This window comes from Solanum tuberosum, unplaced genomic scaffold, assembly GCF_000226075.1.
Source record: "Solanum tuberosum cultivar DM 1-3 516 R44 unplaced genomic scaffold, SolTub_3.0 scf00349, whole genome shotgun sequence".
Lineage (NCBI taxonomy): Eukaryota > Viridiplantae > Streptophyta > Magnoliopsida > Solanales > Solanaceae > Solanum > Solanum tuberosum.
Genome location: NW_006239271.1, coordinates 40,654 through 55,708, shown reverse-complemented (window position 1 = coordinate 55,708; position 15,055 = coordinate 40,654). Strand labels below are relative to the sequence as shown.

At 31.7% G+C, this 15,055-nt stretch overlaps 1 pseudogene; it reads left to right on the top strand.

Moving 5' to 3' along the window:
* Window positions 1–1,499: 1,499 nt before the first annotated feature.
* LOC102578272 (putative late blight resistance protein homolog R1A-3) lies at window positions 1,500–6,325 on the top strand (annotated as a pseudogene).
* Window positions 6,326–15,055: the final 8,730 nt, after the last annotated feature.

Below are 15,055 nucleotides of genomic sequence, written 5' to 3'. Positions count from 1 at the left end.
GAGTTCATACACAGCTGTATACCTGCCACTAATAAAGGCATAAATTAGTAATGCATTAATTAATTCTAATCTTATACATAGGTGTTTGTGCCATTTAAAAACATAACTATTCATTTAAAATACAAGCATTGACTTTTTGGTAGCATTTAGATCCACTCCATCATATATGAGTTAATCTGTTCCTTTTGTTGTTAGATCTGTCTTTCTCCTACTGCAATCTTTATCAGGTATTTTTCAATCTCTAAGTTCTTAAATTGATATATATAACTTATAAGAGCTGAATTAATCCATTTTACTTTTTACCTAGTTATGGTTTTTTGTACGTAAATGCTATGTGCGAATAAGTTTTTACCAATAAGCTTCATGGTTCTAAAACTACAAATTCAAACAAATATTATGAATATGGTTTTGATGTATATAAATGTAGTACATTTATGATTGTCATGTATGAAAAACTATGGCACTGAGAAACACTTGTGTTTTAATTTCTTATATGATGTTTGATAATAACAAATGGATATCACATATAATAATTATAGTTTTAACTCTGTTGAACCAGCCAAAAAAGTGTTTTATTTTTGTTTTCCTCTTTAAATTTCTATCTTTTTAATTAAAAAAATCAACGAATTTAAGGATGGTGCTTGAAGTTCAAAAACTGATCTGCTCAAAAGCAGATGGCTGGTTATATGTCTTTATTGATACAAATTGGGGGTAGGGGAATTGAACAGTCATCCAACCAAGCTACTAACTGTGCTCTCCTTTCACGCACACTTTTTTTTATTCATCATTGGGAATGCATTAGTTGTTTTTTTATACTACTCTTTTATCCAACGGTACTTGTCCACTAATGATTTTGCACATTTCTTAAGAAATTATAAATAAAATGGTAATTTTACCATATCACCCTTTGAATATAATAGATACAATGCCTAGAAAAATGTAATAAGAAAATGACTATAATTAATGATAAGGGTAAATTAGGAACTAAGCGTAAAATTATCTATTGATTTCATAAAGTGGACAAGTATTGTTGGATATCCAAAATAATATAGTGAACAACTATTGTTAGACGGAGAGTAATAAATAGGGAAAAAACTCAAATATGTCATTCAACTTTGAGAAAAAAGGTTCATTTATATCATTCATTAATAGTTGGGTTCAATGACATATTTGAGTTTTTTTTACATTATTGTTTACTCAAACACAATTTTAAAGACCTTTTATGTGAGTTTTTAATAGTTCATACTCATCATTATGGGGTACACGTGCAATATATGTGCCCATGTACAAGTATATTATAATATCTAAGTGTTAGTTAAAGCAAGTATTGTGAACTTGAAAATTGTAAGGAAAATGATTCCTTTTATAAGTGAGGAAAATCATTTCCCCCTTTTAGATGAAACTCGACTTCTATCACAGTTTAGACACACATTAGATGTGCTTGAGATGTAAAAATAAGCGAATTTAAGTTGATGCTTCATTTTCCATTTCTAATTTTAAGTTGATGCTTCATTTTCCATTTCTATTGGTTAAGTTATGGGTAGAATAATTATAATGACCATCTTGTTAGAGCCAAGCTTTGGGGATACACATCGTCGAGCTCAAAAGTGTAGTGAACTTGTGTTATGCATTGACTTATTTTTTTTCACTTTCACTATTCATATGTATGATTCAACTAGATGCTTGTCAGCCTAAATGCTCTTATCGGTCCGCCCTCCATCATTAGCGTCACATATTTGATATTAGTTTCCTTTTGTTAAAAAAAAAGACTTAGTTGAGTGGACCATATGAAAGTTGAGTGAAATGTGATTTTCTGAGATAATACCCACCATTTGTTAGATGAAATGGTACATAAAATGTATTATCTTTCACAAGCATTAACATAGCTACAAACATTGAAAGACATGAATAAAAATGTTGTTGATGAACCTAATTCCAAGAGTTGGTGAACTTGCAGGAATTTTTCAACAAAAAATGGCTCAAAATGAAATTGAGGAAATGTTAGATCATCTAAGAAGGATCAAGAGTAGATGTAATCTGAGTATATTCCATCCGGGTAGACTCAATATTAATGAAATTGAGAATCTTGAAATGGTGTTAAGAGTTTTTAAAAACTTTATGAAGTATCATCATGTTCTTTTGCCTGATTCCTTTGTCAAACTCACAAAGAAGGCCAAATTTACTATGAAAATGCTTCAATTGTTATTTAGGAGAATTCCAAAGGTACAGAAAGCTAACCTTAATCTGGAAAGGCTAGAATCATATTTGTTGGAATTCTTTGAAGGTAAAACCAGTTTAAGTTATAATTATGAGAAGAATGATTTTGATTTGTCGAAATATATGGATTGCGTCGGAAATAATCTAAATGATGTATTGATGCTGTTACTGGAAGGGGTTATGTCTGACTCTCCTGAAGAAAAACTTGCAATACACAGATTTATAAAGCAACTGAAAATTGTTCAAAAGAAAATGAGTTTTTTGAGATACTTATATGCCACAGAGATAAATGGTAATGTCGACGAAGAGAAGCTGGAATGTTTGGAGACTCAAATTCAGTTCATGGCTAATAATGTGGTACAACTTTGTCATGCTGTTTCAGTTAATGTTGTTGCTGATTTTGTAAATGATAAGGATGAGTTTGACAGATATGAGTATGATATCTTTAATAAACCGCCCTATCTATTATGCTTGATTGTGTTAGTAGAGTTGGAAATGAAAAAGATTTTTCTCAGTGAACTAAAGGCTTCAAAGTTTACTCAATCAAGAACTTTCAAGGGCAAGAAATTACCCAAAGGATTTTCACATCATCTTCATAGTCTGCTGATGTATCTCAGGAACAAGAAGCTTGAGATCTTTCCTAATAACATCTCTACTCAAAATATTGATGTGGCAATAGAGTTCATGTTGGTTTTCCTTGATGCTGATGTGTCAAATCGTGTTATTAGCGGTAAATGGTTGAATGAGGTTATGGAAAAGGCTGGAGCTATAGCAGGTGATGTTCTATATGTAGTTCAAAAGCTTCTTCCTAGCTCTTTAAACAAAGATGACAGTAGCAAAATAAGTCTTAGCTCGATAAAGATATTGGAGAAAACTAAAGATCTGAATGAACAAGTGGAGACTTATTACAAATCCTTAAAAATTTACTCCATCTCAGTTCCCCACTTCTGGTGGATTGAGATTTCTGGATTCTCTTTTAAGGAAACTGAATGAGATGTCGAAATCTAAATCTGGTTTAGATTTCTTGATGAAACCTCTTTTAGGAAATTTGGAGGAAGAGCTATCAGTTCTTACATCCATTTTAGAGAAGGAGTTGTCATCTTTATCATCCATTTTCATAAATGTCGCAAAGGTCCATCATGAACATAAAATTCTTAAAGATCTTCATAGACAGACCATCAATTTGGCAAATGAAGCTGAGGTTGCCATTGACTCTATTCTTTCTAAATATAATGTTTTTTTGCATATATTTTGCTCACTTCCTACAATCTTAAAAGAGATCAAGCAAATTAATGTGGAGGTGATTGAGATGGGGCCGGTGGACGTTGCTCACTATGTGGTAGAGCCATCTAAACATCTTCCAACTCAACATAGCAATCCTGTGAGTGATGAGGATATAGTGGGTTTTGAGATAGCAACAGAAAAACTAATTCAATATCTAACTCGAGGGAGAAGTGAGCTAGATGTCATCCCTATTGTTGGGATGGGAGGACAAGGTAAAACAACTTGTGCTAGAATGTTGTATGATAATCGCTTCATTATTTCTCATTTCGATGTTCGAGCATGGTGCACTGTTTCCCAAACATATAATCGGAGAGAGCTATTACAAGATATTTTTAGTCAAGTTACTCATTCCAAGGACAAGGGAGATAAGGATGATGTTCTTGCTGACATGTTGAGGAAAAACTTAATAGGAAAGAGATATATCATTGTCTTGGATGATATGTGGGATGGTATGGCATGGGAGGACTTAAGGCTTTCTTTTCCAGACGTTGGAAATAGAAGCAGAATAATAGTTACAACTCGACTTGAAAAAGTGGGTGAGCAAGTCATGCACTATATTGATCCTTATCATCTTCCATCCCTCACAACAAAAGAGAGTTGCCAATTGTTGCAAAGAAAAGTGTTTCAAAAGGAAGATTGTCCGCCTGAACTACAAGATGTGAGTCAAGCAGTTGCAGAAAAATGCAAAGGATTGCCTCTAGTGGTTGTCTTGTTAGCTGGAATAATCAAAAAAGGAAAATGGAAGAATCTTGGTGGAATGAGGTGAAAGATGCTTTATTTGACTATCTTGATCTTGAGTTTGAAGATTATAGTCTGGCGACTATGCAGTTGAGTTTTGATAACTTACCCCATTGTTTAAAGCCTTGTCTACTTTATATGGGGATGTTTCCGGAGGACACAAGAATTCCAGTGTCTAAACTGATAAGTGTATGGACTGCAGAAGGATTCGTGCAAAACATTGAATCAGCTGAAGATTACTTGATGGATCTTATTAGCAGTAATGTGGTAATGGTTTCAAAGAAAAGTTATGATGGAAAAGTCAAAATCTGTCAGGTTCATGATGCAGTGCGTCACTTTTGCTTGGAGAGGAGTAGAGAAGAAAATTTTATGCTGGCAGTGAAGGGGCATGCTAGCCAGTTTCAGCCTGTGGACTGGAAGGGAAGTCGAGTGAGCTTCAGTTTCAGCGAAGAGCATTCCAAGTTTGGATCGCTGGGCTCCAAAACACGGAAGCCTTTCCAGCAACACTTGAGGTCACTGATAACGACAAATGGAGGGATATTTTATAATTGGAATCCCTTCTGTCAGATTAGTGAATTGCGGCTTGTTAAGGTCTTGGATTTGAGTTCTCATAGAGTGAATCGTTTTTCGTCGGCTACATTGAAACCACTAAATCACCTGAAGTACCTTGCAGTTTGGGCAGATAAATTCTATTTTCATCCAGAATCACATCTGCCCCATATAGAAACTTTAATTTTGAAGAATTATAATGAAGTAGTGTTACCAGCGTCTTTTTGGGAAATGAAAAAATTATGGCATGTTGAGATCAGGGGATCTTTTGTTGTGAAGAATAATGCTGAATTTGATAAGCATGGACTCTTTGAAGGATCCTCTAAATTGGAAAATTTGAGGTATTTAAGGCGAGTTGCTATTGATGAAACTGACAGTGTGGATGTGTTAGTAAGTCGGTGTCCTAATCTTCAACAACTTCACATCACTTTTAAGGACAATTACCCTTCTGCCAAATTGGAGGATCTTACCCACCTTCGAATACTTCACCTTTCCTTTAGGGGGTCCGACTGTCCATCCGTGTTACAGTTGCCTTTAAATTTAAAGAAGTTGGTACTATCCGGGCTTCTTATAGAAAGCACTATTCCCTTCATTGCTGGACCATCAAGCCTGGAGTATCTCCAATTACAAAATCTGTATTTTCCTCGATCAAAAGAGTGGTGCCTTGGAGATATTACTTTCCCTAATCTAAAGTTGTTGAAACTGGTGAACTTAGATATCTCAAGGTGGGATGCATCGGAGGAATCCTTTCCCCTGCTTGAAACACTTGTTATACGAAGGTGTGAGAGGCTCGAGGAGATCCCCCTTGGCTTTGCAGATATTTCAACACTGAAACAGATTATGTTGATTAGGTGTCAGAACAACGCTCTGGAGGCTTCAGCTGTGAAAATTAAGGAAGAAGTCGAAGCGATTGAAGGATGCGACCGTATTGATATCACTACCCAAGTAAGTATAAATTAACTCCTATGTTGTGTTTTTGAGTATCTATATGCATCTAATGTGCAAACAATATGTTCAATACATTAGGTGTGGGAAGGAGTATAAGGCGGTTGTGAATCAAGTATGTGCCTCTAACCACAACAATGGTATTGTTTCGATTTTTTTCTATTTGATGCTTGCTTTCCCTTAATTGCTCTCAAATTCACGAGGATTTGTTTGAATGTGACTACTGCAGCAAGTTGTTTTTCTAAAGTGAATTGGATGATGAGCATTCCTGTATGAAATGCAAGCGCTTCTATGTTAGATTTCACATAGTGCATTTTTGGAGGATCCGATTTGGGTGGAACAATATTTTTGGGAAGCTAGATAGATATCACCTGTCACATCAAATACTAATACACAAACAGATATTTCTTATTACAACTCTCTCCTTTTTTGCTCTCTTTGTAACTCGAACCCCATAACTTCAGGATTAGAGGTGAAACAGTCAGTTCCCTCTTATCCTCATTTACATATTTAAGCTACCTCTGAATATAACTTTTTTTCAGATCATTTACATTTGATATTGAAATAAATGCGTAATTATGCATTTAGATTACATGTTTTGTGTCAAAGAAAGAGAAATTCCATTTACAAGGATGATAATAATAGGAAGATTAATTATTTGTTTAGATAACCTTAAAACATCTGATCGAAGATCCAACAGTTTAACTACACTACTACTGTCATATACACTCTCAGTTCTATTTTATTTGACATTACTTTTTTATTTCTTCGTTTTAAGAAAAATAACATAGCTACCAACATGTGAGGATTAGCATTGGCTTATATATCTACCAACATGTCTGTCACACATGGTGATCATGATACTGTGGCCTTTGCTTTTTTCTTTTTTTTTGTTTTTTGGAAAACATTCATAATAAATGGAATAATAAAAAATTATATAGAGCAGCTTAATCAGTAGTCTTGTTAAACAAATTTACAAACCAAATGTATACTAACAATCCAGTTTTACATACAAGAGTCAAAAGATGGTAGAAATTACCTTATCATAACAGGTTTAAACTAAACACCGATGGTTGTTGTAAAGGAAATCCAGGGGAAGCTAGCTGTTAGAGGTAATATTATAAGTAAGTATGATTCGACACTTATTTTGGTATCTGTACTAACAACAGGGCTGACTGTTCAGTACTGTGGAAAGGGTTTCGATGGTGTGTTCAAAATCATATATATATGTTGGATGTGATCATTGAAACTGACTCTTTCTTTTCATTATTATTGCTTTCGTTAGACGTTGTCGATTTAGACACATTAATGGAGTTTTTTCACCTTTTCCTTTTCTATGCAATAATAATAATGCAGAGCTCAACTCAAATTATTGACAGACATCGATTAAGCTGAAAGAACGATTTCAAGAAAAAAAGAGGAGAACTGAAAATGGGCAATAATTATACTAAACCATAAGAGAAGCTTATTTGCAAAAATACAATTTATTAATTTTGAAATTTCGAGCTAATCACAAAATATGAAACAAATAGTAAATATGAACTCCATAATTGCATCTAAAGCACGGGAATTAAGAAGCAAAAAAATTGAAATGTTTATAGCTACTTAGTACTAGATTTTAGTAATGAAGGATAGACGCGGCCTACCTTTTTGACACTACCATGAAAAAAAAAAACTTTTAGCGGTAATAAATATACATATTAGTAAAGAGTGTTAAAGTTTTACCTGTATTAGTTAATTATCATTGAATCCAATGTCATTATAGGCTTTAGAGACATTCACAAAGAATGTTAATTGTCTCTAAAAATATATATTTAACAACAGTTAAGCTATTACCGTTAATTAATTGCCGATAAAAATCATTTTTGGTGTAGTGTGAATGACACAGAAAAAGAAACCACTTTTTGTAAGAATAACAAACAGGAGAACCAAATCTCCAAATTAGTTACTCTCTTTAGTTAATTTCATCCCAAGATATATTTATTTATCTTACTATACAATCTTTCAACTAAACAAACAGACTTACATATATGTTATTATAGTACATTAGTTACCTACTATTTATTGCGATATTCTTGGAACCTCATTCTTGATCAAGAATTAGTCTTCTCCTCCATAGCCGTGTGAAGCATATTGCAATAGACTTTCACGTTGTCCACCACCATATCGAAAACAACAGGGTTCGTGTTGTACATGTCTATGATGCCGATCAAATAGCTGACGCTTTTATCTAATTGGACCACATACAATAGTTTGTCGTCATTTGATATTTGAAGAAAGACATTCAATTAATACAATAAATATTCCTTACACAAACTAATTAACTTAATAATACTCTCACTTTTATGTTATGTTTGGCTCCGAAAATATATCATGTAGAAATTAATAGAAGTGAAATGAAAATTATTAAACCAGGAAAAGAAAGAAGTTACAGGATTGTGCTATTTTGCGAGAGGTACATTGAGCTGATACTAAAATTGCCATGACAAATTGTCCCTCTTCATCTATAACTTTTCTCCCAACCCCTGCTTTCTCATTGCTCTGGTTGAAACTTCCATCTAGTTTAGTTTCAGGCAAAATGAGCTACATTCCAAACTATACCGGTCAAAAGTTCAGGCAAAAATAATTGAACTTTAATCATTTAAATTTCAGGCAATGCATGTCTAAAATTATTCTGGAGTGGATAAACTTGTAAATTTTATGCCCTACATGTGTGGCTTAAATGATGATCCCAAAATCAGATATATGTTCATTTCGACCGCTATTGTTAATCATTTGAAATACACACACAGAATTTCGTTGTTTGACGACTGCAAAAGTACTTAGGATGTAGTCGGAAAAAAGAGTTTTGATGACCTCCCGACTATTTTTGAGTAGTCGGCATATTGAACCTCGTAAGATATTTGCTGACTATACTAGTTGGACTTTGTCGATTATCATAGTTAGAAGAGAAGATTTGGTGTTGTGCCCACCAATATAACTTAATTTAGTTCATAGCCATCCCATTTCTTTTTGATTTATTTTGTAGGTTTACTTTAAGAAAAAGTCAAAAAGTGGGGTAGGCTTGTGGGGTCAAAGGCCTTTTTAACACTTTAAAAACTTGGAGGATAAAATATAAGTTTTGAAAAATCATTTTCTTCCTAACACTTCAAATATTAAATAAATTTAATCCCTCCAAAAATAAAGTACAATCCCAATATAAAAAAAAAAAAATTAATATTTTGGGTTATCAGAAAACCCTTTTTCCAATGAAACCTCAGAACTTTGTTCTCCAATGTGGTGTTTGATCTTCCATATACTAGCTTTATTGATTTTGTAAACCTCCATAAAACATCTTTCTCCAAGAATCAACCTTTCCACTCTTCTATTCTTGAAACCATAAACAAACGTAAGATCCCATAATAGTTCCTGAAGATTTCAAACGAAGTGAATCGGGTCTATTTGTTCAATCTTCTTCCCCAAGTTCAGTTGAATCTTGTTCAATCTTCTTCCTCTCAGGTAAGTTTCATCATCGTATTTCCAGTAACTTTAGTCCTATTTGATTTATTTTTTAATTGCGGTAGTGTAGTGAAGTTTAGATTTTTGCTTAAACTTTTGAAAATCTGACCCTTTTTAGTTTATGTTTATGATTCGGCATCGTTAATGACGTTTTGATTTGGATAATGCATAGAATTTTTTAAAAAGTTTTATGTTAGCGATTTGAAAACTTTTACTGTATTTTGATCGATTTTAAAGTTTTATGTTTGCGATTTTATTGTCGATTTCTATTTGAACTTCTACTTCTTTTGCATGTGTTTTTAATGTAAGTTTTGATTGTGTTAATAGACTAGTGATCGATATTTTGATATGACAAATTTATTTTTGCTTGTATATAGTACAGTATGGCTAAAACTAGAGGCGACATCATTAAACGATATGGTCCTAATGCTTCTAAAAATAAGAAAAGCAAGGCTGAAGAAATTTCCAAAACTTCAAAAAAGAAAAAAATTATTGTGGAAGAACATGAGTCAAACTCTGATTCTGATACAATGCCCGAGATTGATAACTACCAGGACAGTAGTGCCCGGTCTAGTGATGATGTTGAATCTAGTAATGATAAAAGTGACAGTGAAGATGAGAGTAGTAGAGATACCTAAACTGCTGATGAGGATGAAGATCCCCTGTCTTTGTCAATTTGTGCAAAAGATATTTCTGGTAAGTCATATGATAAATTCTTATATTTGTGTAGTATTTTATAGTCTCTGTTTATTTATGATAAATTCTTATATTTATGTAGTATTTTATAGTCTCTGCTTATTATGTAGTTGATTTATGATAAATTCTTATATTTATGTAATATAAATTATGTAGTTGATTTATGATAAATTCTTATATTTGTGTAGTATTTTATAGTCTCTGTTTATTTATTTGTTCTTCTATTAATTTAATGTTTGGATATATGAGGCTTTTCCTCATCTTGGAAAGTATGTTAAGAAGTCCTTGGATTCTCCTTTACCCATTCCCCGTTTACTTAGATGGCACACCGCAAAAAACAATAATATTAACGAAGGTGATCCATTTAAGTACAAAGGAAAAAGTACAAAGGTACAAAGTTTATTTATCATTATTTAGCAATATTTATTATTTGTTGAATGTCATGTCACTACAACAAATTCGATTATTAGGGATAAATAATTTCGTCATCTATAAATCATATTTCGTCACTAAAAATCTTGGGAGACGAAAAATAATTCATCAATTAGTCGTCGCTAAAAGTATACAAATATGATTTAGTGCTTCGTCGCTAAAAGTATTATATTAACTACAAAAAGGAAAATCGTCCCCAAATTCTTAAACATTTGTGACAAATTTATTTGTCTTAAAAAATATTATTTTTTTTGTAGTTAATAGTATGCTTTGTCACTAAAAAGGTTATTACTGTCGACAAAATTATATCGTCACTAATTATTTTACTTTAATCAGTGACGACATCAATTGTCTCTAAAGTTATATGTATTTCGTAGTTGAACAAAATCTAATTTCGTCACTAATAACTATATTTTATATACAAAAAATTATTTTGTTCTTAAATGTATTAATTAGAGATAAATTTATTATAATAAAAAAAGGTTAATTCTCCTATGATATCAATCTCAATTTTTTTAACCCCTCCCTAGGAACTCCCAAATTATGCCTTCTTGGGGATTCGAACTCACAACCTTGAGGTTGGAAGTGAGGAGTGCTTACCATCCAATCAACTCTCTCTTATCTTTCATTTTTATTTTATTTTTAACTTCATTCACTTCTTTCAAATTTAACTTCTGTAGAAATAATATATTATATGATTATTTATACACATACACAAATGCATGAAATTTACCACCCACAATTCATTCAAATGTAGATTATATTTTAATAAAACTGTATATTTTTAAAATATCTTTAAATATATTCAATACGATTATGTCATTTTATTTATTTATTTTTATAAATTTTAAAAATTATTCAGTACAATTATAAACTTATATAAAATTAAACTTTCAATTTTATTAAAAAAATTGAATAATCGGTTCAATTCGATCAGTAAATCAATTGTTTTGAAAAAAACATCGATACCCATAACTATAGTACTTCATCATAATATATTTGAAATCCTAGTTGGTTCATTTCTTTCATTTGTGCTTTCATATTTTAGTTTATTTCAATTTTTCACATTGATGGAAAAAGTTAATAGAAATTCATGAAATATTTCGCACCTTTGCAAAGTCTATGTTTGTAAGTCGATGTTATCTCTGCGTAGTTGTTCTACGTACGTATGTGGAATTACTATTAAATATGTACATATTTTTAGACAGAAGCAAATAGATCGATTTAGTCTATGCAGTTTACCAATCACAATTCAATAGACACGCACAAAATTAGCACCAAGACTTGAGAAAATATTTTTTTATCGTCTTTATCAATGAACGTGTATCAAATAAAAAACAAAAATGTTAAACCAACAAATATTAGCGATCTAGTGGTAGAACCATACCCCACTCAGGGAACTTATAACCTAGATTGTATTTTTCAAATGATGCATTTTATAATTGCGTAATTTAAGAAAATTGATGAAATGAACTTTTTCATTTTTACAAATCGACCGAATTCGTTGGATTTAATATTTTGCCCTCGCCATTTAACGAATCGACTCTGTCTATTTCTTATGAAGCACTTGTATTATTCTTTTTGTAAGTTGTCAATTGTAATTATGAACAATTGTAGCAAAAAAAATTGTATTTAGCTATGAAATTTTTTCGTAGCAAATAGTTGAATTATTCACTATGAATATTAAGTCGTCGCTATTTAACACCTTACATATTTTGTGACAATTTTTTGTTGTCACTAAATCATAGATTGATTAGAGACAATAAATATTTGTCACCAATTATTTATATTATTAGTGACGAAAATAAATGTCATAATTAAATCTGAATTTTTATAGCTAAAACTTATAATATTTAACTACAAACTATAATTTGTCGATATTGTAACAACATATTATTTTAGACGAAATTTTTCTGTGTCCAAAAATTAATAAATGTTAAGACAAAAAATAATTTGTCATGAATTAGATACATTATTAGTGACAAAATAATGTGCCACCGATAACTTTAAATTCGTGACTAACACTACTTAACAAATGGCGCCAATTAATTTTTTGGTGGGAAACTTTAGTGGACAAAACTTTGCTACGGATTTTTATGTTTTGTCACTAAAAGTATGTGTCTCATATATTTAAGCACGAAAAGTGAATCTTGTCACTAAAAGAGAACAATTAGTGACGAATTTGATATCGTAGCTATATATCATATTTGTTGTAGTGTGTAATATTTGTATTTTTTTTTTGTAGGTTGTGCACCCATACCTCACACCTACTATCCGTGAGACAAAAAAGAATTACTTGGCAACATTAAAGTCATATGTGGACGAAGTGAAGGATACAGTCCTCAATGCCTTAAAGGCAAATTTGAAAGGTGTGACTGTCCTTACTTCATAGAGAATGTGGAGGATGAGTATTTAAGTGATCACAATCCTAATCAACCTTGTGAGAATTATGTACCAAGTACTTCTAAAGATGAAAGTCTGTGTGAGCGTGTAATTGCATCCCTCGAGCAATCGATGGTGGAAATTGGTGCTTATGTACGAGAGGAGAAATTGAGAAGAAATGAAAAGAACAAGAAAAAAGGTAGATAAATTTATATATTATTTCTGTAAAATAATTTATTTGTATTAATGCTTAACCACTAATCTTGCAGTAGATGATGACATTTTTTCAGCACCAACAATTGATGAAAAGATCCTTACATTAGCTATAGTTGATGATGATCTTGCTACAGTTGATGAATACTTTGTTGAAGAAGTTGATGAAGAGATGAAGGAAGAGGAGATGAAAGAAGAAGAGAAAGAGCAATATGAGGAGAAGATGATAGAAAAAGAAGAAGAGAACGATGAAGAAAAAGAAGAGGAGAAGCTAGAAGAAAAGAAAGAAGAAGAAAGTGCAGAGGAGAATTTGAAAGAGAAGAAAAATGAAGAAAATGAAGCCAGTGGAGAAGAAGAGAAAGAACAACTAGAGGAGAGGATAACAGAGAATGAAGAAGAGGAAAAGTTGAAAGAAGAAGGCCTGGCCACTGATGTGGCAGAAGTGGAAAAAAAATAGACGTGATGGGTATTGTAATGTAGGTTAATGGTGATGAGTAAGAGCATTTGTGATTTTTGTGATGGGTATTGGTGTTTTAAGAGAATTTTTGAAATAGTTGATTTTTGTGATAGTTGAATTTTCCCTGGTTTGAAGACAATTGGTTTTTTGAGATGGTTTTTTAAGACAATTAGTTTTTGAAATAGTTGATTTTTAAGAACATGGTTAAAGTGGTTTGTTGTTTTGCTGTTTTTGACGAGAAAAATGTACATCTGATAGTTTAACATGTAATGATTTTTAGATTTCTTATTAATCTATGTCTTAATAGTATGTAAATTTTGCTATCACTATTGATCTATTTAGTAGTCAATTATCGACAATAAATTTGTATGTTCAATACTATAGATTGTTATCACTGTTGATCTATAACATTATCGATAAAAAATAAAGATATAAGAGTGCAATAAATAGAGAGAAATACTTTATTTATTCAGCACTACATTCCCGTAGCTTTTTTAATATTTCAAATTTGATAACGCCTTGAAAATTCGATGGGCTACTCGTTGATGATTCATTTTCAAGCCATCTAAAAAGAGAGCATATGCCCACTGCACAATTAAAGAATTATCGACCTGGATTTGTATTAGCGTGTGACGTCCTCAACGTAGCTGGATTACCATAATGACAATTGTAAGACTTTTTTGCATTGGATGTTTGAGATGCTTGAGACATTGTAAAAATGGAGGTGTTTGAGTTGTTTATGAGGGATTGCCTTCTTTTTATACAAAAAAATAATCAAATGTTACCGTTGAAAAGTAGCATTTGAACTTTTATTACCGTTGTGAAATTTGTATATCAAAATATATAGACCCCTTATACAATCGATGCATATATATGTGTGTGGTGTGTGTATGACCAATGAGATCTACACTCTGACATTAGTAAGGTATATTTGAGTTTATATCTATGTTAAAGCATTGTCGATACTGCACCTACTAGAATATGACACTTATATATAGACCAAAACTAGTAGAATTTAAAAAAGACAATAATTAATTAATAATAAATTATATTTTTGAAATTTGTCCAATTAAATAAGTTAAACAAGTCATATGATCATGTAAGAGTCCACATAAATTGGGTGTGGTGATTAGAGATGTATGAGGAAGAGTTGTGATTATTCAATCAACTTCCTTAGAATAATGTTCGAGAAAGTATAAGTATGTTGTAAGGATGTCACTTGTTATGTGTGGTTATACAATCAACATCCTTAGAATAAGCATGTGATCATGTATGAGTCTACATAAATTGGGAGTGGCAATCAACAATGTGTGGTTGAACAAAATGTATGTCATCTTTTGATTGATCTATATTAGATCACGACTATGAGCCTGTTTGGATGGGCTTTTAAGCTGGTCAAACTGACTTAAAAGTCAGTTTTTGACTTATTAGAGTGTTTGGCAATTAACAAAGTGACTTATTTTAAGCCAAAAGCTAAAAGCTAGGTGAGGGGAGCTTTTTTTTTTTTAAACTTAAAAGCCCTTTTATGATGACCAAGTATATTACCTTTTTGCCCTTAATTCTTTTATACAATTTCCAAATTGCCCATATTGAATTATTATTATTATTATTATTTTATTATAATTATAATTATTATTATTATTA